This window comes from Loxodonta africana, chromosome 12 (assembly GCF_030014295.1).
Source record: "Loxodonta africana isolate mLoxAfr1 chromosome 12, mLoxAfr1.hap2, whole genome shotgun sequence".
NCBI lineage: Eukaryota > Metazoa > Chordata > Mammalia > Proboscidea > Elephantidae > Loxodonta > Loxodonta africana.
This window is the reverse complement of record NC_087353.1, coordinates 57,187,462-57,211,149: the sequence shown is the minus strand read 5'-3', so window position 1 is coordinate 57,211,149 and position 23,688 is coordinate 57,187,462. Positions and strand designations below refer to the sequence as shown.

General features: G+C 39.9%; 2 pseudogenes; one reads left to right on the top strand and one right to left on the bottom strand.

The window, feature by feature from the left end:
- The first annotated feature begins 1,498 nt into the window (after positions 1 to 1,498).
- On the top strand, positions 1,499 to 3,052 carry LOC100674362 (olfactory receptor 1f45-like; annotated as a pseudogene).
- Positions 3,053 to 22,026: 18,974 nt separating this feature from the next.
- LOC100674647 (olfactory receptor 1f45-like) lies at positions 22,027 to 23,290 on the bottom strand (annotated as a pseudogene).
- Between the last annotated feature and the right edge of the window lie 398 nt (positions 23,291 to 23,688).

Genomic DNA, 23,688 nt, shown 5'->3' with positions numbered 1-23,688 from the left:
AAGACTACAGCCTTCAGTATGGATTACACCTCAACATAAAACAAAATTCTCGGAACTGGACCAATAATGAACATCATGATGAGAGAAAAGATTAAAGTTGTAAAGGATTTCATTTTACTTGGATCCACAGTCAACACCCATGGAAGGAGCAAGAAATCAAAGGACGTATTGCATTAGGCAAATCTGCTGCAAAAGACCTCTTTTGTTAAAATCAAAGATGTCACTTTAAGGACTAAGGTGCGCTTGACACAAGCCATGATGTTTTCCATCACATATGCATGTGAAAGCTGGACAATGAATAACGGAGATCTAAGAAGAATTGATACCTTTGAATTATGGTGTTGACGAAGAATATTGAATATACCATGGACTTCCAGAAGAACAAACAAATCTATCCTGGAAAAAGTACAGCCAGAATGCTGCTTAGAAGCAAGAATTTGGACATGTTACCAGAAGGGATTAGTCCCTGGAGAAGGACATCATGCTTGGTAAAGTAGAGGGTCAGTGAAAAAGAAGAAGACCCATGTCTTAGTTGTCTAGTGCTGCTATACGGAAATAGCACAAGTGGATGACTTTAATAAAGAGAAATATATTTCTTCATAGTGAAGTAGGCTAAAAGTCCAAATTCAGGGCGTTAGCTCCAGGGGAAAGCTTTCTCTCTCTGTCAGCCTTCTCATCCGTCTTCCCTGGAGTAGGAGCTTCTCTGCGTAGGGACCCCAGGTCCAAAGGATGCGCTTTGCTCCCAGCATGCTTTCTTGGTGGTATGAGATCTCCCCTCTTTTCCGGCTTCCTTTTCCTTTTTATCTCTTAAGAGATTAAAGGTGGTGCAGGCCACACTCCAGGAAAACTCCCTTTACATTGGATCAGGGATGTGACCTGGGTAAAGGTGTTACAATCCCACCCTAATCCTCTTTAACATAAAATTATAATCACAAAATAGAGACAACAACACAGTACTGGGAATCATGGCCTAACCAAGTTGGCACATATTTTTGGGGGGCACAATTCAGTCCATGACAACCCTCAACAAGATGGATTGACATAATGGCTACAACATTCGGCTCAAGTATAACAACCATGTGAGAATGGCACAGGACCAGGTAGTGTATCCTTCTGTTGTACATAGGGTTGCTATGAGTTGGAATCAACTTGACACACCTAACAATAACAACAATAATGGTAAATAACACCAAATGCATGAAAAATCAAGTAGAATTAGTGGATTGTTATGTCTGTGTGTTTACAACAATAAACATTCTTGTACATGTGTCTTGGCATACTTTTGCAAGAATAATTTACCAGATAAACTGCAAAGTATTATAAAGCTCTCCCTGCCCCCCCTAAAAAAAATCCTAAAACTACAATATCCCAATATTGGCACAATAATAAAAACCCAATCAATGTAGCAGGACAGAGAAGCTAAAAACATATCTGTATCTATCTCTCTCTATATATAGATACATAAGAATTTACAGAGTTGTTCAGAGGATGTATTTGGTCATGGAGTTGGATATGTTATAATCCTGACTCCATCATGACCTTACTGCAGGACCTTGACCAATCACTGAACCTTTCTAAACCCGGGATATTTTGAGTGGGAATGATAAGGATATTTACCTCATTGCTGTGATTATTAAAATAGATACTTTAGAGAACTTAATAAGTTCTCAACATATATTCAACATAATAGCATTTTGTAAATGATAAAAGTGGTGTCACAAATCAGTGAAGAAGGGAAGGTCATTAAAAATGAAGTGAGAATTTTTAATTTGATAAATATTTGAGAAAATGAAATTATATTGATTGCAGATCTATTAAAAAGCTAAACGTAAATGCTAAAAACTGAAAGAAAATATAGCTGAAGATTTAAATAATCGCAGACTAGGAAGAAAAGATAAACCACAGGAGAAGCTGGAGAAGCCACAAAAGAAATGCTTGCTAGTGGTGATTACATAAAAATTTAATTATCCTGTATATCCAAAAAGCTATTAACAAGACTGAAAGGCCAAGTAAAAACTAGCAGAAGCATTTTGCATCATTTGTAAAAAGATGTCTGACATACTCAATAATATTACTTAACAGTTTATTATTGGATCACTATTTTTTAAACTCATAAGTAATAAAAAACAATTTAAAAGAAAAACAGTTAATGAATAGGATGGATAATTTAAAAGAATAAGTGAAAAAGTTTTCATTAGCAAATAAGAAAGGAAATGGCCACAGTCCTGGAAAACTTCCTCATCATCGTGGCCACCAGCTCAGACTCCCACCTGCACACCCCCATGTACTTCTTCCTCAGGAACCTATCCTTTGTGGACATCTGTTTCACCTCTACAAACATCCTCAAGATGCTGACCAAGCACATACTCGGGAGTCAGACCATCTACTGCTCTGGGTGTCTCACTCACACAGTTGTATTTTCTCATTGCGTTGGTGGACATGGAGTATTTCCTCCTGGCTGTGATGGTCTATGAGCGCTTTGTTGCTGTGTACCACCCTTTATGCTTAACACCGAAGATGACTCATCAGCTCTGTGCCCTGCCTTTCTCTGGGTCATGGGTCATTGCCAGTCTGAATGCTCTGTTGCGTACACTGCTGATGCCTCGACTCGCATTCTGTGCAGACAACATGATCCCACATTGTGATGTGACTCCTCTCCTGAGATTCTCCTGCTCTGATACACACCTCACTGAGAAAAAGATTCTTACTGAAGGGGCCCTGATAATGATCACCCCATTTGTTTGCATCCTGACTTCTTAAGTTTGCATCACCTGTGCTGTCCTGAGAGTAACATCACAAAGGGAACATGAAAAACCTTCTTCACCTGTGACTCCCACCTGGCTGTAGTTTCCCTCTTCTATGGCACCATGATTGCTGTGTATTTCAACCCTTCATCCTCCCATCCAGCTAAGAAAGACACCGCAGTTGCTGTGATAAACACAGTGGTGACCCACGTGCTGAAAACGACTTGAAAGGTGCCCTAAGAAAAGTGTGTTTTTATGAAAATATTTTCTATTCAATAATGACATAATAATGACATGGACTCTGAATGTCATAAAGGAAGCTAGTTTGTAATAAAGTTTTTTTTTTTTTTTTTTTTTTCTCCTATTCTCTGAAACATAGCTGTTGTCCATCCATGTATTTGTCTTGGGAGAATGAAACTCTTGATACAGACTCTTCAAGTTAAAGAAGGAAAGAGAGATCCTTTTAACAAATGACCTAAGTATTCTAATTGCCAATGCCCTTCTGCTAGTTTATTATTACTCATTACAACAAGAAAGAACACAATAGAGAACCGTGGGACTTCTCAGTAGGAGGGTGTTAGAAAGGTCACAGAGGATTTGAGTGTGAGCTGATTTTGGTGAGGATTTAAGGAATCAGGGCTTTGATCTAGATTCGATGTTGTCAGAAATCAGGGGCAATTCTTTCTGGGCATGCCAATATCCCATGTGGAAGGAGGGAAGACTACAGGAGGCAGAAGGTAAGGATTCAGCTATCACTCATTTTCAGCCAGGATGGGGGATGTTTGGTCATTTCTGGGGTTTATGGTTTTGTCTGTGTTCAGACATGACCACAGTGGTCTTGTTTTGTCTTGATCCATTGTGGTCACAGAGTGACCGTGTCTGATGCTGACGTTCTGTAAATTCCTTTCTGCACAACAGGGGAAGGGTTCATTTAGGACAGAAATTCAGTAAATCTCATAAATATGTGTGTAGCTACAAATGGTGACAAGTGCTAGGAAGGCAAAAGATTCTAGGAAGAGTGTTGCGGGAGGGTATTCTGGAGAGACCTCTGGGTAAGTTGCATTTGAACTGAAAGCAGAAGGGTGAGATAGGGTGGGGATGGGAATGTTCCATGTAGGGGGAACAGCATGTGCTAAGGCTCTTGGGTTGGAAAGAGTGGGATTTGAGAATATGTAGGAGTAAACTAGCCTATGAGACCTTTATGAAGGAAACCACATAAGAGATTTGACACTATAAAAGTTGCGACATTGTAAAATGTTCCTGAATTGGCAGGAACATTTCATTTTTTCTCATCTTAATTGATAGACTCAGTGCTACTCCAAATAAAAAGCACAGTGAAATTCTTGGGAGAAACTTGATGGATTCTAAATGGCACTTAGGAGGCTAAACATGATTAAAATGGTTAGAAAAATCAGAAGAGTAATAACAGAAAGACTGCCTTAACAATAAAAAAAAATAACAATAGAATGTTTTTATTTTTTTTAAATGTCTACATCATATTTGAAACCTATAATAATTAACACAGTTTGGTACTGGTCCAAGGGCTAGATGTTTTAATAAGAATAGTCTAGAAATGGATTCCGATAAATGTACAAATAATAAAGGAAAGGAAGAATTGTTTAATGTTGCTGAAATGATTCACTAACATAAGAGTGTGGAATTTAGATGATCACACCATATCTCATGGTAAAATGAATTCTGGAAAAATTAAAGAATTAAATGTACAAAACAAAACCCAAACCAGCACCACCAACACAAAATCCCACCACAGAGCAGCTAAAGGTAATATAAGGACCATTGTAATTAGCCTCTGAGTGGAGTAATGCTTTCTTATTGAAGAATAATGACAAAACTCATAAAAGAAAAAGATGGATTTTGTTATATAAAAATTTCAGGTCCTTATTTATCAAGAAATAGCACAAAAGATACAATGTAAAACAATTCAACATAATTTTTTTTACTTCTTTTTTAAAAATTTTTATTGTGCTTCAACTGAAAGTTTACAAATCAAATTGGTCTCACTCATACAAAAATTTTGTATACACCATGCTATGTACTCCTAGTTGCTCTCCCCCTAATGAGACAGTACACTCCTTATCTCTACCCTGTATTTCCCGTGTCCGTTCAGCCAGCTTCTGTCTCCCTGTGCCTTCTCATCTCTCCTTCAGACAGGAGCAGCCAACATTGTTTCTTGTGTCCACTTGAACCAAGAAGCTTACTCCTCACCAGTATCATTTTCTATCCCATTGTTGTTAGGTGCCGTTGAGTCGGCTCTAACTCATAGCGACCCTATGCACAACGGAAAGAAACACTGCCTGGTCCTGTGCCATCCTTACAATCGTTGCTATGCTTGAGCCTATTGTTGCAGCCACTGTGTCAATCCATCTCGTTGAGGGTCTTCCTCTTTTCCGCTGACCCTGTACTCTGCCAAGCATGATGTCCTTCTCCAGAGACTGATCCCTCCTGACAACATGTCCAAAGTATGTAAGACACAGTCTCGCCATCCTTGCTTCTAAGGAGCATTCTGGTTGTACTTCTTCCAAGACAGATTTATTCGTTCTTCTGGCAGTCCATGGTATATTCAATATTCTTCGCCAACACCACAATTCAAAGGCATCAATTCTTCTTTGGCCTTCCTTATTCATTGTCCAGCTTTCACATGCATATGATGCAATTGAAAATACCATGGCTTGGGTCAGGCGCACCTTAGTCTTCAAGGTGACATCTTTGCTCTTCAACACTTTAAAGAGGTCCTTTGCAGCAGATTTACCCAATGTAATGTGTCTTTTGATTTCTTGACTGCTGCTTCCATAGGTGTTGATTGTGGATCCAAGTAAAATGAAGTCCTTGACAATTTCAATCTTTTCTCTGTTTATCATGATGTTGCTCGTTGGTCCAGTTGTGAAGATTTTTGTTTTCTTCATGCTGAGGTGCAATCCATACTGAAGGCTGTGGTCTTTGAGCTTCATTAGTAAGTGCTTCAAGTCCTCTTCACTTTCAGCAAGAAAGGTTGTGTCATCTGCATAATGCAGGTTGTTAATGAGTCTTCCTCCAAACCTGATGGCCCATTCTTCATATAGTTCAGCTTCTCAGATTATTTGCTCAGCATACAGATTGAATAGGTATGGTGAAAGAATACAACCCTGGCGCACACCTTTCCTGACTTTAAACCAATCAGTATCCCCTTGTTCTGTCCGAACAACTGCCTCTTGATCTATGTAAAGGTTCCTCATGAGCACAATTAAGTGTTCTGGAATTCCCATTCTTCGCAATGTTATCCATAATTTGTTATGATCCACACGGTTGAATGCCTTTGCATAGTCAATAAAACACAGGTAAACATCCTTCTGGTATTCTCTGCTTTCAGCCAGGATCCATCTGACATCAGCAATGATATCCCTGGTTCCACGTCCTTTTCTGAAACTGGCCTGAATTTCTGGCAGGTCCCTGGCGATATATTGCTGCAGCTGTTTTTGAATGATCTTCAGCAAAATTTTGCTTGTGTGTGATATTAATGATATTGTTCTATAATTTCCACATTCAGTTGGATCACCTTTCTTGGGAATAGGCATAAATATGGATCTCTTCCAGATCTCTTCCAATCAGTTGGCCAGGAAGCTGTCTTCCATATTTCTTGGCATAGACGAGGGAGCACCTCCAGTGCTGCATTCATTTGTTGAAACACCTCAATTGATATTCCATCAATTCCTGGAGCCTTGTTTTTCACCAATGCCTTCAGAGCAGCTTGGACTTCTTCCTTCAGTACCATCAGTTCCTGATCATATGCTACTTCTAGAAATGGCTGAACATCGACTAATTCTTTTTGGTATAATGACTGTGTATTCCTCCATCTTCTTTTGATGCTTCCTGCGTCATTTAATATTTTCCCCATAGAATCCTTCTCTATTGCAAATCAAGGCTTGAATTTTTTCTTCAGTTCTTTCAGCTTGAGAAACACCGAGGATGTTCTTCCCTTTTGGTTTTCCATTTCCAGCTCTTTGCACATGTCATTTTAATACATTACTTTGTATTCTCGAGCTGCCCTTTGAAATCTTCTGTTCAGTTCTTTTACTTCATCAATTCTTCCTTTTGCTTTAGCTGCTCGACATTCGAGAGCAAGTTTCAGAGTCTCCTCCAACATCCATCTGGGTCTTTTCTTTCTTTCCTGTCTTTTCAATGACCTCTCGCTTTCTTTATGTATGATGTACTTGACGTCATTCCACAACTCGTCTGGTCTTCGGTCACCAGTGTTCAATGGTTCAAATCTATTCTTCACATGGTCTCTAAATTCAGGTGGGATATGCTCAAGGTCACATTTTGGCTCTCGTGGACTTGCTCTGATTTTCTTCAGTTTCAGCTTGAACTTGCATATGAGCAATTGATGGTCTGTTCCACAGTCAGCCCCTGGCCTTGTTCTGACTGATGATATTGAGCTTTTCCATCGTCTCTTTCCACAGATGTAGTCAATTTGATTTCTGTGTGTTCCATCTGGCGAGGTCCACGTCCAGTCCAATCTCTGTTTGAAGAGTTGGCTCTGGGAATCGTTCCAGTCTTGGGTCAACAAAAGATCTGGGGACCATGACCTCTGGGGTCCCTCTAGTTTCAGTCAGACCATTACGTCTGGTCTTTTTATGGGAATTCAAGGTATGCATCCCACTGCTCTCCTGCTCCATCAGGGATTCTCTGTTGTGTTCCCTGTCAGGGCAGTTATAGCTTGTAGCTAGGTACCATCTAGTTTTTCTGGTCTCACGCTGATGTAGTCTCTGATTTATGTGGCCGTTTCTGTCTCTTGGGCTCATAATTATCTTCTATCTTTGGAATTCTTTATTCTCTTTGCTTCAGGTGGGTTAAGACCAACTGATGCGTCTTAGATGGCTGCTTGCTAGCGTTTAAGACCCCAGATGCCACTCTCCAAAGTGAGATGCAGAATGTTTTCTTGATAGATTTTATTATGCCAATTGACCTAGATGTCCCCTATAACCATGGTCCCTAAACCCCTACCCCTGATACTCTGGACTTCGAAGCGTTAGGTTTATTCAGGAAACTGCTTTTGGTTTAGTCCAGTTGTGCTGACCTCTCCTGTATTGTGTGTTGTCTTTCCCATCACCTAAAATAGTTCTTGTCTACTATTTAATTAGTGAATACCCTTCTCTCTCCCTCCCTCCTCACCCTTGTAACCATCAAATAATATTTTCTCCTGTGTTTAAACTATTGCTTAAGTTCTTATAGTAGTGGTCTTATACAATATTTGTCCTTTTGCAACGGACTGGTTTCACTCAGCATAATGCCTTCCAGATTCCTCCATGTTGTGAAATGTTTCCCGGATTCATCATTGTTCTTTATCTATGTGTAGTATTCCATTGTGTGAATATACCATAATTTATTTATCCATTCATCCATTGATGGACACCTTGGTTGCTTCCATCTTTTTGCTATTGTAAACAGTGCTGCAATAAACATGGGTGTGCATATATCTGTTCGTGTAAAGGCTCTTATTTCTCTAGGATATATTCCGAGGAGTGGGATTGCTGGATCGTATGGTAGTTCTATTTCCAGCTTCCTAAGGAAGTTTTTTTTTTTTTTTTTAAGGAAGCACCAAATCGATTTGCAAAGTCTTTTACCATTTCACATTCCCACCAGCAGTGTGTAAGTGTTTCAGTCTCTCTACAATCTGTCCAACATTTATTATTTTGCACTTTTTGGATTAATGGCAGCCTTGTTGGAGTGAGATGGTATCTCATTGTAGTTTTGATTTGCATTTTGCTAATGATTGTGAGCATTTCCTCATGTATCTGTTAGCTGACTGAATGTCTTCTTTGGTGAAGTGCCTATTCATATCCTTTGCCCATTATTTAATTGGGTTATTTGTCTTTTTGTAGTTGAGTTTTTGCAGTATCATGCAGATTTTAGAGATCAGATGCTGATCGGAAATGTTATCGCTAAAAACTTTTTCCCTGTCTGTAGGTAGTCTTTTTACTCTTTTGGTGAAGCCTCTGGGTGAGCCTAAGTGTTTGATTTTTAGGAGCTCCCAGTTATCTAGTTTCTCTTCTGGTATTTTGTGTACTGTTTATGCCATGTATTAGGGCTCCTAGCATTGTCTCTATTTTTTCTTCCATGATCTTTATTGTTTCAGGTTTTATATTTATTTAATTTTTTCAGTATTCTATTTTTTTTATAAAAAAATAGTATATATATATAAAATAAAATTGGAAGGATACAAAAATTTAATCAGTGATTATTCTGAGGTCTGGTATTGGGAATTGGGGAAAGAGTGGGAAGGAAATTTTTCTGCATATTTTATGTATATATGTAATCTAAACATATATATATATATATATACGCTTTAAAACTGTGTGACTGTATTGCCTATAGAAAAAAATTTTATTTTGTTGAGGAGGTTTGTTAACTTTCTTTGAGGTTACCTTTAAATTTACCCTTATCTTCCTAGGTTTGAACCAGTCTGTTATTACTTAGTATCGCCTTGCCTTTCTCTCCATTAGAAAGTTCTATACCTACACCGTTTATTCCCTGTTTTATTGTTCTGACTTTGTTGTCTTTTACAGATTAACCTCTCTGTTTCCTTTTTGCATTTTTTTTGGTTTTGGATAGTCCCTGAGAGTTCATTTCCTACTGGTATCTGGCTGGTACAATCTTGCGTCCTAGATTCAGGCTGTGGTCTGATGTTGTTTGTTCTCAGACTGAAGGACTTCCTTTAATAATTCTTGTAGGTTTGGTTTTGTTTTTACATATTCCCCTAATTTCTGTTTATCTGGAAATGTCCTAATTTCACCATCATATTTGAACAAAAGTTTTGCAGGATATATTATTTGTGGTTGGCAATGTTTTTCTTTCAAGGTTCTATGTATATCATCTCATTGCCTTCTTGCCTGCATTGTTTCTGCCAAATAATCAGAGTTTGGTCTTATTGTTTCTCCTCTGTGGGTGACTTTTTGTTTTTCTTGAGCTGTACGCAGGATTTTTTCTTTGTCTTTGGTTTTAGCGAGTGTGATTACAGTATGCCTTGGTGTTTTTCTTTTGGGGCCTGCCCTATTTGGGGTTTGTTGAGCTTCTTGGATGGTCAATTTTTCATCATTCATGATATTAGGGAAGTTTTCTGTCAGCAGTTCTTCAATGATCATCCCTGTGTTTTCCATTTTCTCTGTTCTGGAACTCTGATCACTTACAAATTTTTGCTTTTAATTGTATCTGACATATTTCTCAGGTTTTCCTCATTTTTCTTCGTTCTTTTTTCTGATATTTCCTCAGAGTTGTATCCAAGTGTTTGTCTTCCATTTCACTGATCCTGTATTCCATCATTTCAAACCTGCTCCTCAGTCCTTCTGTGACACTGTCCATTTCTGAAATCTTGTTGTTTACCTTTTGGATTTCTAATTGTTGTTTTTGTATGATTTCTGGTTGTGAATTAATTTTGGCATTTTGTTCCTGTATTATTTTCCTGAATTCTTCCATTTTTTGTCTGTATTTTCCATGAATTTCTCTGCCTTTTCCATAAATTTGTCTATTTTTTCCTCATTTTTGTCTGTTTTTTGCTTCAAGCCTTGGATAGCTCTGAATATTAGAGATTTGAATTTCCTGTCAGGTAGTTCTAGTGCCTTTTCTTCTACTGGAAAGTTACCTGGTGTTTTATTTTGGATGCCTACAGGAACCATCCTATTTGGTTTTTTTTTTTTTTTTTTTTTGATATTGTTTGCTGTCTTTGGGACATTCAGTAGTTATTTTCTTCATTGTAGATTTGTTTGTTTCATCCTGGTTTTTTGTTTTATTTGGTTATGTCTTAGCAGGCAGGCTGTGTGTTCTTTGTTTTTTGCTCATCTGTAGTAGTGATGCTTTTCACCTCCTTGTCCAACAGACAGGGCCAGTCACTCAGGTATGGTGTGGCAGGACAAGTCCAACTGAAGCAGCTGGGATGGGTTGTTTGTGGCATGTGCTAGGGCTGACAGGATGGGCCATAAATCAGTGCTGGGCAGGTTCCAGTAGGCTGTGCCTGTGCTGCTTGGAGGTGTGATGTCCAGTGCATGGTGCAGGTAGGCAGGAAAGAGGGGGGAGGTTGTGATGTATGGAGCTAGTATGGGTATGGGAAAGAGGAGAGAAACAGGAGTCAAAAACAAATGAAGGAAAAAATACACCCCTCCCCCAAAAAAAAGAGTGCAAAGGGAGTTTACCATTGGAGTGGAGAGATGAGAACCCGAGAAATGGAGAGAAAAAGAAAAAAAAAAAAAAAAGGAAAAAGGAAAAAAAAAAACACCTAGATGAAAATTAGGAAAAGAAAAAAAAAGTAGAAAAGAAAAGCCCCCAGGGATCCCACCAGTGCGGCTGTGAAGACCAGGAAAGTTTCCCAGGTTGTGCAGAATAGCCTGGTTAGAGGGGGTATAGATGTCACACAGCACCAGGTGTTCGGGAGACTGGAAAAGAAGATAAGTATAAATAGATGAGAACTGAGAAATGAAGAAAAGTCAGAAAGGGAAAAATAGAGAAGGAAAAAGAGAAAGAAGGAAAAAAGAAAATGCCCCCAGGGATCCCACCTACGTAGCTGCAAAGATTGGGGGAGTGGCTCCTAGGCCATGCAGTGCAGCTTGGCTAGAAGGGGATCCCAAGTGTGAAAAGAAAAAGAAAACCAACCAACCAACCAACCAACCAGAACAGAACAATGCAAAACAAAACAAGCAAAAATTTTTAAAAAGGCCCTAGGGATCCCAGCAGCATGGTGTAGCCAGCCCAGGGGGAGTGGATCCCCAGTCCAGTGGGGCTTCACAGCCTTTCAAGAAGAAGGAAAGATGGCACACGGAGCTAGGTGTCCAAGAGAAAGGAGGGGGAGGTGGTGGGACGCATGGAAGAAACCAAAAGAGATGAAAAGACGTTATACCAGCTCAGGGACTCGACCAGTGTGGATGCGGCAATTTTAAGCAGCCCGGGAGGGAAGTAGTTGCCTCCTGGCCAAAAGACTGTGGCAGGTAGGAAGCAGAGGAGGCTGAATGGGGAGGAGAAGGAGGGTGGGAGTTAGGAGTGCATATATGGCTTATTACCGGGTGCTCCGTCTCCTGCTGGGAAGTTCGGGAAGCTGGTTTCCTATACTTTCTGTCTGCCGATTTGTGATGTGGGTGGGACGAATCCAACTGCCACTGACGCTGCACTTCCCGGCTGGCAGAGTCACCGCAGCCAGCCAGGAAGCTCAGAGTTAGAGCAGCAGGAAGAGGATAGGGGGTGGGAAAGCATGTATCGCTGGTTACCGGGTGCTCTGTTTCCTGCTGGGAGCTCTGTGAAGCTGCTTTCCTGTGCTCCCTGTCAGCTGACCTCCGACAGGAGTCCAAGATGGCAAATCCATGCTGCATTAGCGGATAAGGAACCTTGGCAAGTATCTCTCCTTGATCTCAGTTTCATATTCCATTGAGTGTTTGGCTGAGGTTTTTTTTTTTTTTTTTTTTTTTTTAATCTTTGACACTTCAGGTTCCAGGAATGCTGTTTGTCTCTGTTTTACTTAGTTTTTTGGGTCTTTGCTGTAGAGGGAGGATGTGGTGCTTCTGTCTATGGTGCCATGTTGGCTGGAAGTCCTTAGATTTTATATTTAGGTCTTCCATCCATTTTAGTTAGTTTTTGTGCATGGTGTGAGGTATGTATGGGTCTTGTTTCATTTTTTTTTGCCGATGGATATCCAGTTATGCCAGCACCATTTGTTAAAGATACTGTCTTTTCCCCGTTTAACAGACTTTGGGCCTTTGTCAAATATCAGCTGCTCATACGTGGATGAATTTATGTCTGGATTCCCAATACTATTCCATTGGTCAATGTATCTATTGTACCAGTACCAGGTTGTTTTGACTACTGCGGTGGTATAATAGTTTCTAAAATCTGGTAGTGGGAGGCCTCCCACTTTGTTCTTCTTTTTCAGTAATGCTTTACTTATCCGGAGCCTCTTTTCCTTCCGCATGAAGTTGGTGATTTGTTTCTCCATCTCATTAAAAAATGCCATTGGAATTTGGATTGGGATTGCTTTGTATCTGTAGATCACTTTGGGTAGAATAGACGTTTTCACAATGTTGAGTTTTCCTAACCATGGACAAGGTGTGTTTTTCCACGTATGTAGGTCTCTTTAATTTCTTGCAGTAGTGCTTTGTAGTTTTCTTTATATACGTCTATTACATCTCTGGTTAGTTTTATTCCTAAGTATTTTATCTTCTTGTGGGCTATTGTAAACAGTATTGATTTGGTGATTTCCTCTTCGATGTTCTTTTTGTTGGTGTAGAGGTACGGAGAGGTATCCAACTGAGTTTTTATGTTTATATTGTATCCCGATACTCTGCTGAACTCTTCTATTAGTTCCAGTAGTTTTCTTGTCGATTCTTTAGGGTTTTCTGTGTATAAGATCATATCATCTGCAAATAGGGATACTTTTACTTCTTTCTTACCAGTTTGGATGCCCTTTATTTCTTTTTCTGGCCTAATTGCTCTGGCTAGGACCTCCAGCACAATGTTGAATAAGAGTGGTGATAAAAGGAATCCTTGTCTGGTTTCTGTTCTCAAGGGGAATGCTTTCAGACTCTCTACATTTAGGTTGATGTTGACTGTTGGCTTTGTATAAATGCCCTTTATTATGTTGAGGAATTTCCCTTCTATTCCTCTTTCGCTGAGGGTTTTTATCATGAGTGGGTTGTTGGACTTTGTCAAATACCTTTTCTGCATCAATTGATAAGAGCATGTGGTTCTTGTCTTTTGTTTTATTTATGTGATGGATTACATAGATTGTTTTTCTAATGTTAAACCATCCCTGCATACCTGGTATGAATCCCACTTGGTCATGGTGAATTATTATTATTTTTTTTTATATGTTGTTGAATTCTATTGGCTAGAATTTTTTTGAGGATATTTGCATCTAAGTTCATGCAGGATATTGGTCTGTAATTTTCTTTTTTTTTTTTGTCGTTGTGTCTTTACCTGGTTTTGGTATCAGTGGGCTTCACAGAATGAGTTTGGGAGTATTCCATCCTTTTCTATGCTCTGAAATACCATTATTAGTAGTGGTGTTGACTCTTCTCTCTGAAAGTTTGGTAGAATTCTCCAGTGAAGTTGTCAGGGCCAGGGCTTTTTTTCTTGAGAGTTTTTAAATTACCTTTCCAATCTCTTCTTTTGTTATAGGTTTATTTATTTGTTCTGCCTCTGTTTGTGTTAGTTTAGGTAGGTAGTGTGTTTCTAGAAATTTGTCAATTTCCTCTACGTTTTCAAATTTGTTAAAGTATAATTTTTCATAGTATTCTGTTATGATTCTTTTAATTTCAGTTGGGTCTGTTGTGATATCTCCATCGCATTTCTTATTTGGGTTATTTGCATCATCTCCTGTTTTTCTTTTGTCAGTTTGGCTCATGGTTTATCGATTTTGTTGATCTTTATAAAGAACCATCTTTTGGTCTTGCTAACTCTTTTGCTTGTTTTTCTGTTCTCTATTTCATTTAATTCTGATCTAATTTTTATTATTTGCTTTCTTCTGCTGCCCAGGGGTTTCTTTTGCTAGTCTCTTTCTAATTGTTTGAGTTGTATGGATAATTCTTTGATTTGGTCATTTCTTCTTTTTGGATGTGTGCATTTATTGCTATGAATTGGTCTCTGAGCACTGCTTTTGCTGTGTCCCAAAGGTTCTGGTAAGAAGTGTTTTCATTCTCATTTGATTCTGTGAATTTCTTTGTTCTGTCCTTAATTTCATCTATAACCCAGTAGTTTTTGAGCAAGGTGTTGTTCAGTTTCCATGTGTCCAGTAGTGTCCTTTAATTATGTAGTGTCCTTCCTTATCCTTGTGGTGGATTTAACTTTAAAGTCTATTTTGTCAGAAATTAATATTGCCACTTCTGCTCTTTTTTGATTGTAGTTTGCTTGATATATTTTTTTTCCCCATCCTTTGGGTTTTAGTTTGTTTTTCTTTAAGTCTGAGATTTGTCTCTTGTAGGCAGCGTATAGATGGATTGTGTTTTTTTAAATCCATCCTGCCACTCTCTATTTCTTTATTGATACACTAAGTCCATTTACATTCAGTGTAATTATTGATAGGTATGAGTTCAGTGCTGTCATTTTGATGTCTTTTGTGTGTGTGTTGTTGACAGTTTCTTTTTTCCACTTAATTTTCTGGCCTGAGTTGTTTTTCTTTATGTATTTTCTTTTCATCTTTTTCATCGTTGTTGATTTTGCATTTGCTGAGTCGTTATGTTTTTCATCTTGATGTGTAGGATTATTAGTTTCCTCTGTGGTTACCTTAATATTTACCCCTATTTTTCTAAGTTTAAACTGATCTTTTATTTCTTTATATTGGCTTGACTTTCTCTCCATATGGAAGATCTATGACTACATTTTTTAGTCCCTTTTTTTTGATTTAATGTTGTCATATTTTACATGACATTTGTGTTTACCTGTTCTGAGTGTTTTAGCTTTGATTTTTTTTTTTTTTTTTTTAATTTCCCTGTCTTGGTTGATATCTAGTTGCTCTGTCCTGTGTTTTGGTCTTGGGTGTTTATCTGATATTATTGATTTTCTAACCAGTGGACTCCTTTTAGTATTTTTTGTACTTTTGGTTTGGGTTTTGCAAATTCTCTAAACTTCTGTTTGTCTGAAATGTCCTAGTTTCACCTTCATTTTTGAGACATGGTTTTGCTGATATATAATTCTTGGTTGGCAATTTTTCCCTTCAAGGCTTTATATATGTCATCTCATTGCCTTCTTGACTGCATGGTTTCTGATGAGTAGTCTGAGCTTAGTCTTATTGACTCTCCTTTGTAGGGGACTTTTGGTTTATCCCTAGTCACTTTTAAAATTCTCTCTTTATCTTTGGTTTTGAAAACTTTGGTTATGTCTTGGTGATTTCTTTTGGGATCTACCTTGTGTTGAGTTCGGTGAGCATCTTGAATATACCTTCTCATCTTTCATGATACCAGGGAAGTTTTTTGCCAAAAAAAACTTCAACAATTCTTTCTGTATTTTCTGTTATCCCTTCCTGTTCTGGCACTCCAATCACTTGTAGTTTATTCTTCTTGATAGAGTCCCACATAATTCTTAGGCTTTTTTCATTTTTTAAAAATGTTTTTATATGATTTTTCCTCAAATATATTGGTGTCAAGTGCTTTACCTTCAATGTCACTAATTCTGATTTCTGTTTCCTCATTCTTCTATGACTTTCTATTGAATTGTCTAATTCTGAAATTTTATTGTTAATCTTCCGGATTTCTGTTTGCTGTCTCTCTATGGATTCTTGCAGTGTATTAAATTTGTCATTATGCTTTTCTCTGATCTTCTTAAGTTACTCTACTACTGCGTCTGTGTGTTGCTTGGCTTTTTTATCCTTTTGCCTGACCTTCCTGATCCCTTGAAGAGTTCTTTATAGTAATCTTTTGTATTCCATCTCTGGTAATTCCAGGAATTTCTCTTCATCTGGAAGATTTCGTGATTCTTTGTTTTGGGAGCTTGACGAAGCCATCATGGTCTGCCTCTTTATGTGATTTGATATTGACTGTTGTCTCTGAGCCATCAATAAGTTATTGTATTTATTTATTTTATGTTATGTTTGCTTACTGTATCCTAGCTTCTTGTTTTGCTTTGTTTTGATATGCCCAAATGGGCTGATCGAGCTAGTTTGATTATTGGTGACTTTGAAGCTCTAATATCCAGTCACCAGGTGATTAGAGCTGTTATTAGGCATACGAGCCCAAGAGTCCATTTATTTTTCTTGTATAGTTTCAGTTCAGGTGTTCAGGTAGTTGGTCACCAAGTGTGTGGTGGAGGCTCTCACCTACAGTCTTAGATGAGCAAGGGTGATTGGTGTAGGCACAGGTACCTGGTTGCAGTAGGAGGTCAGGTGCTGAGCAAGGCAAGGGGCAGACAACCACCCCTGAGTGTCTGTGTGGAAAGTGTGTCCCTGTTCCTTAAAGTGTGTAGGTGGGTGGGTTTTGCAGCCAGACTATGGACACCCAGTGCTGTTGACTGTAAGGACTGGAAGGCACCACTTATCCTTGGACCCCTGTTGTGGGTGGCTAGGTGGCATGGGTGGAGCCACCAGTCCTCAGGCCCTTGATGTGGGTAGGTGAGGACCCTGCTTAATAGGCAGAGTGGTGTCAAACATCATGAACCTGCCTCTTCAGCATATAGCTGAAACAGCTGAAGTTACACTTCAGGTATATACCCTGTTGTACTGTGCTAATGAGGATCTACACTGTTCCAATGGACCCATAGAGGTCTATGGGGGGGTGAAAGGCATTCAAAGTCCATCGACCCCTTATGCCTCTGCCTAGGCAAAGAAGCTGTTCTGCCCTGAGTTTCCAGCTTAGGGGAGCTGGCAGATCATTTTTTCCCTGTTTGTTAATCTGTTCCTTCTCCAAGGCTGGGAGAATGGCTCAAGTTGTGCGACAGGTCCTACTTCCAACCCAGGGAAAGTGATTTTCACTGACACTGGCTTGGGACCCATTTCAGAGCAGGGAGGGGTCAGGAAAATGGGAGAGAGAGTTTTTTTCTCCCTAAAGGGATTTTTTTTTGGCCCGCACGTTAGATTGGATGCATATGCTTATCTCTTGCTGAGGGCGCTGCTTTTTGCTGATTCTGGAGGTGTGAGTGGACTCTCTCCACCACTTGGTCTCTCCTAATGTGGAAAATGTGTCCTGAATGTCACTGCTTGCCTCACCACGCTTGCACCAGCAGATCCGGCCTGTGGGGTGCTGGTTCCTGCTGAGTGAGGTCTGGCAACTTCTCACTGCTTCTTATCAATCTCTTCCTCCCTCTGCCACTTGGTCTGATTCCTCAACTTTGCCTTTGATGTTCAGGGCTTCTGGGTTGTCATATAAAATCGATTCACTTGTTTTTTCAGGTGTTTGTTGCCAGAGGGACCACAGGAAGCCTTTGACTACTCTGCCATCTTGGCCCGACTTCCTCAGTGCATTTTTAATGACCTTTCCTGTCCTTAATGGTTTGTAACACCACTTGTATCATTTGCAAAATGCTATTGTGTCGAATATGTGTTGAGAACTTATTATGTTCCAGGTGGTCAAAAAAGTCCTTTCTCTAAGGTATCTATTTTAATAATCATGGCAGTGAGGTAAGTATCCTTATTATCCCCACTTAAGACATCCTGGGTTTAGAGAGATTCATTGATTGGCTCAGGGTCCTGCAGAAAGGTCATGATGGAGCCAGGACTGTGACATATTGAACTCCATGACCAAGTACATCCTCTGAAAAACTCTGTAAATTCATGTATATCTACATAGATATATATATACATACATAGATGTAGATATGTTTAGCCTCTGTTCTGCTACACTGATTTGGATTTTTATTATTGTGTGAATACTGAGCTATTTTAGTTTTAGGATTTTTTTTGGCGGGGTGGGGGCTTTATAGTACTTTGCAATATCTGATAAATTATTCGTGAAAAATTATGCCAAAAATAAAGAGTGTAATTATAATAAATATAAAACAGGTTTTAAAACTTTTATTGAAATACTAGGCACAATTGCATGTTAATAAATTTGAAAACCTAGTGAAGTAGATAATTATCTGTAAAAATATAAAGGCGACAAAAACTGACATACATGAATAAGAAGTACTATAGTTTACCAATTAAGGAGGACATTTAAAATGTCACATTTTTTCTTGCCCCTACCCCTATCCACATGTTCACATACAAACCAAAAGCTGGGGGCAAACTTTCAATGAACAGGCACTTTCTATCATAGGAAGAATTCTTAAATATGTAGACTAAATATTGAAAACAATCCCATGTATTCTTTTAGGCAAACATCTTAACACACAAATCTAATAAGTGTAAAAAGACAATCATATGTTAAACTCAGAAACATCCTCTGATTCTGAATTCTGCCAGTTTTCATACAAGACGCCATCTTACCTATCTTTCTGAAATTAAGGGAAATTGCCCTGTTTTCCTTTCTTCCTCAAAATCCAGAGCATCCTGTTCAGTTTCAAATATTTCTCAATTTTTGATTTCCTTTAATCATTTTCAAAATAAATTTCAAATCAGACTTTAAATTTTAAATTTCAATTATGCTTTAACTCTAGAACAAAATTTCTAGTGAGTAAATTTTGCTAAAGGAACTTCATGGAAATATATAAGGGCAGTGTCTTAGTTATCCAGTGCTGCTATAACAGAAATAGCACATGCAGATGGCTTTAACAAACTGAGATTTATTCTGTCACTGTTTAGGAGGCTAGAAGTCTGAATTCAGGGTGCCAGCTCCAGGGGAAGGCTTTCTGCCTCTGTCAGTTCTGGGGGAAGGTTCTGGTCATCAATCTTCCCTGTCTAGGAGCTCCTCAGCCCAGGGACTCCTGGTCCAAAGGATGCCCTCCACACCTGAAGGTGTTTCTTTCTTGGTGATATGAGGTCCCAGAAAGGGGCTGTAGTGCTGCCTCTGTCCACTTTCAAGTGGTGCCTGCCTATTGCTCAGAATCATCTGTAAACCAGGCATGAGTTTTCTCGTCCTCAGTCAACTGATCATGAGGAAGTCCCCATGATGCAATAGGTGCAGACTAGGAGATGGAAGGTAATACGACAGGAGTGGTGACCCTGGGCATTTGGGCCACTTCCTCATGCAACTTGCTTGTGCCTTCAGTTTCTGCTCAAGCCCGAACTCATATATATAACTTCTATTTAATGATGGAGTGCTGCTGTGCATGTTCAACTTTATGGCTCTGTGGGTCAGACAACACCCAGTTCATGATGGGCAGCTCAGGCTGCATGATGACTTGGTGGCCTGTGGTTAAGTGTTCAGTCTCTGCTAAGGCCCAGTAATAAGTCAAAAACTGTTTCTCAAAAGGAGAGTAGTTATCTTCAGAGGATGGCAGAGCTTTGTTCCAAAATCCTAAGAGTCTGCACCGTGATTCACCAATAGGGGCATGCCAGAGGCTCCAAATAGCATCTTTATCTGTCACTGACACTTCAAGCACTATTGGATCAGCCAGATCATGTGGTCCAAGTGGCAGAGCAGCTTGCATAGCAGCCTAAACCTATTGCAGAGCCTTCTATTGGTCTGGGCCCCACTCAAAACTACCAGCTTTTCGAGGCACTGGATAAATAGGCCAAAGTAGCATACCAAATTAGGGATATGTTGCCTCCAAAATCCAAAGAGGCCTACTAGGTGTTCTGCCTCCTTTTTAGTTGTGGGAGGGGCCAGATGCAATAATTCATCCTTCACTTTAGAAGGAATATCTCTACATACTCCACTCCCATTACCAAATGTCTTAGTCTGGGTTCTTTAGAGAAGTGTATGTATGAGGTTGTAGAGGCTGGCAAGTCCCAAGCCTATGGGTCAGGCATCAGGAGTCAGGCTGGAGGCTTCTCCTGACTCACGTAGCTGCAAGGGCTGATGAAGCAAAGATTCACAGGTCAGACGGCAGGCTGCTGGCCCAAGTTTCAAGAACTGGAGGTCAGATGCTGATGAGCCAAACACAGGATCCAGGGTACAGCAAAAGCCAGTGAGCTTTGCCAGAAAGTGCACCTCTATTGGATGCAGACCACACCCCCAAGAAAAATCCCTTTTAACTGATTGGCTACTCACAGCAGATCCCATCATGGAAGTGATCACGTTATATCAGCTCTCATCATGGAAGTGATTACATCATTATATGACTGCCAGACTACATCATAACTGCCACACCACTGAGAATCATGCCAGCCAAGCTGACATACAGTCTTAACGATCACAGGCAGTAAAATGAAATTGTGGAGACTATGTATGAATTTGGAAAGGGTTTCTTTTAAAATGAAGGTGGAAATCCAGGATATAAACTAGTATCTCTCTACAAATACCTGAGCACATTGACAGAGCATAAAAGAAGCTGAAGTTGGCAGGTCTGGGCACTGGGATTGAGGAAGACGGTTCTACCCCTATTCCTGCTGTAATGTTTTATGATGCACAAAGCTCAGAAAAGAAGATAAAAATAACTAGCTTGAGTCATGGCAGAATTAGGACTTCCTGGAGCCCTAAATGAACTCTTCTCCATCCTGTCCCAACACCAGTCTGATCCTCCCATCAGCTGTGCTCATGTCAAGATCTCTCTTCTGAGAAAGAAAAAAGCAGTCCTGACATCCAGAAGTTGGGTGGCTACTCATAACTGGGCCTTGGAGCTCCTTTGTTGACCATAGAGAATTTCACAGAATATCACTATCAGACAAGGCTATCCTGTGACCATGGTGGATCAAGACAAAGCAAGACCGTGGTAGTCATGTTTGACCACAGACAAAAGCATAAACATGATCCAAGTCACAGACTTCTCCCATCATGGCTGATGTGAGTGATGGCTGCTTCCTTACCAATCTCAGCTTTGGCTTCTGTCATGGATTGAATTGTGTTCCCCAAAAATGTGTGTATCAATTTGGCTGGGCCATGGTTCCCAGTATTGTGTGATTGTCCACCATTTTGTCAACTGATATGATTTTTCTATGTGTTGTAAATCCTGCCTCTATGATATTAATGAAGGGGGATAGGTGGCAGTTGCGTTAGCATGGCAGGACTCAATCTACAAGACTGGATTGTGTCTTGAGGCAATCTCTTTTGAGATATAAGAGAGAAGTGAGCAGAGAGACAGAGGGACCTCATACCACCAAGAAAGCAGTGCTGGGAGGAAAGCACATCTTTTGGACCCCGAGTTCCTATGCAGAGAAGCTCTTAGTCCAGGGGAAGATTGATGAGAAGGACCTTCCTCTAGAGCCAACAGAGAGAAAAAGCCTTCTCCTGGAGCTGACGCCCTGAATTTGGACTTCTAGCCTACTTTACTGTGAGGAAATAAATTTCTCTTTGCTAAAGCCATCCAGTCACAGTATTTCTGTTACAGCAGCACTAGATAACTAAGACAGCCTACCTCTAGTCTCCCCTCCTTCTAGATAAGATATTGACATGACAATAAGAATTAGCCCTGCTTTCTGGTAGCATCTAATGCAGATCAAAGCACTGATTGCTGAAATTCTTACCAAAGCCACCTCACAATAGTTCAAATCTTAAAGGACTTTCTAACATCCCCCTATTAAGAAGTTCCAGGGTTGTAATTAGTAACAAACCCATTAAACTAGAAGTGTATACCTGTGGGTTTTGACTGGAGGACATTGGCAGTGGAATAGTCCAGTTATTTGGTAAGAGGACCTCTCTTTCTGTATTTAACCTGAAAAGTACTTGTATGAAGAGTTTCATTCTCACCAGGTAAACACAGGGATGGACCTCTTACAAAGGAAAACTGGTAGGTTTCACACAGCAAAAAGGATTTTATTAGATACTAGTCCCCTCTATGATATTCAGAGTCCATGTGAAGATTGAGCAGAAAAAATTTTCATGGCAAGCATTTTTCTTAGAGCCCCTTTCATATCCTTGTTCCTGAGACTGTAGATGAAAGGGTTCAACATGGGGGTCACCATGGTGCACATCATGGTAACTGTGATGTCTGTCTTGGAAGAGTGAGAGAATGAAGGATTGAAATACAGAGCAGTGATGGTGCCATAGAAGAGTAAAATGACAGCCAAGTGGGAGCCACAGGTGGAGAGGGCTTTCCATTATCCCTTTGAAGATGGGACTCTCAGGACAGCACAAGCAATAAGGATGTATGAGATGAGGACACAAATGAGTGGAGCAATTATTATCGGTCCTGCTACAATAAGAATCATCATGTCATTGAGGTGAGTGTCCGAGCAGGAGAGTTTCAGGAGACTCACATCACAGAAGAAGTGGGGGATCGTGTTGTCTGCACAGAATGAGAGTTGAGCCATCAGCAGGGTATGCAGCAGAGCATTCAGATTGGCAATGACCCATGACCCAGTGACTAGCAGGGCACAGAGCTGATGGGTCATCTTTGTTGTGTAGTGTAAGGGGTGGCACACAGCAACAAAGCAGTCACAGGCCATCACAGCCAGCAGGAAATTGTTGGTGCTGTTAAACACAATGAGAAAATACATCTGTGAGAGACATCCAGAGAAGGAGATGGTCTGACTCCTGAGTTTGTGGTTGGACAGCACCTTGGCGACAGTGGTGGAGGTGAAGCAGATGTCCAGGAAGGAGAGATTGATGAGGAAGAAGTACATGGGGGTATGCAGACCGGAGTCTGTGCTGATGGCCAAGATGATGAGCAGGTTTCCCAGGACTGGGGCCAGGTCAGTACTCAGGAAGAGCACAAACAGGAGCTGCTTCTGCTGGGGCTGCTTGGAGAGCCCCAGGAGGAGGAACTCAGAGACACTGGACTGGTTTGCCCCACTTATAGGCATAGACCCAAGTTAATACACAACAGCAAATTCAGAAACCTACATGTGAATGGTTAAGATATGACAAATCAAGCTCCAGGATGGACCACATTACAAATCAATTAATAGAGTTGCTAATACAAGATCTGCTCACCCTATCTACACACCCAATTTCCAACACTCAGTTCTGATGCTATTCATACCAGACTTACTGAATCTTGTTTTGCATATTTTACATTGAAAAACACACAGGCATATACACAGTCCAATTTATGACTCTATGTGCCTCTCTTACATTTCCCAGTTACTGTCCCTAACTTTACTGGGTTTATCACAAGCTCCAGCTGATGGATTCAGGACTCCTATTATTGCTCCCTGGATCTGCAAGATTTACCAAAGGGAGTTCCTGAACTTTACTCCTTAGTAAATAAATATTGACATTTTCACTGCTATAGTCTTACCTACTTGTCTGTCAATTTGTCGTAGTGTGGTGGCTTGCTGTGATGCTGGATCAAACAATACAGACTTTAATATGGATTACACCTCAACATAAGGAAAATAAAAATCCTCACAACTGGACCAATAAGCAACATGGTAAACAGAGAAAATGAAGTTGTCAAAGATTTCGTTTTACTTGGATCCACAATCAACACCCATGGAAGCAGCAGTCAAGAAATCAAATGACATTGCAGTGGGCAAATCTGCTGCAAAAGACCTCTTTAAAGT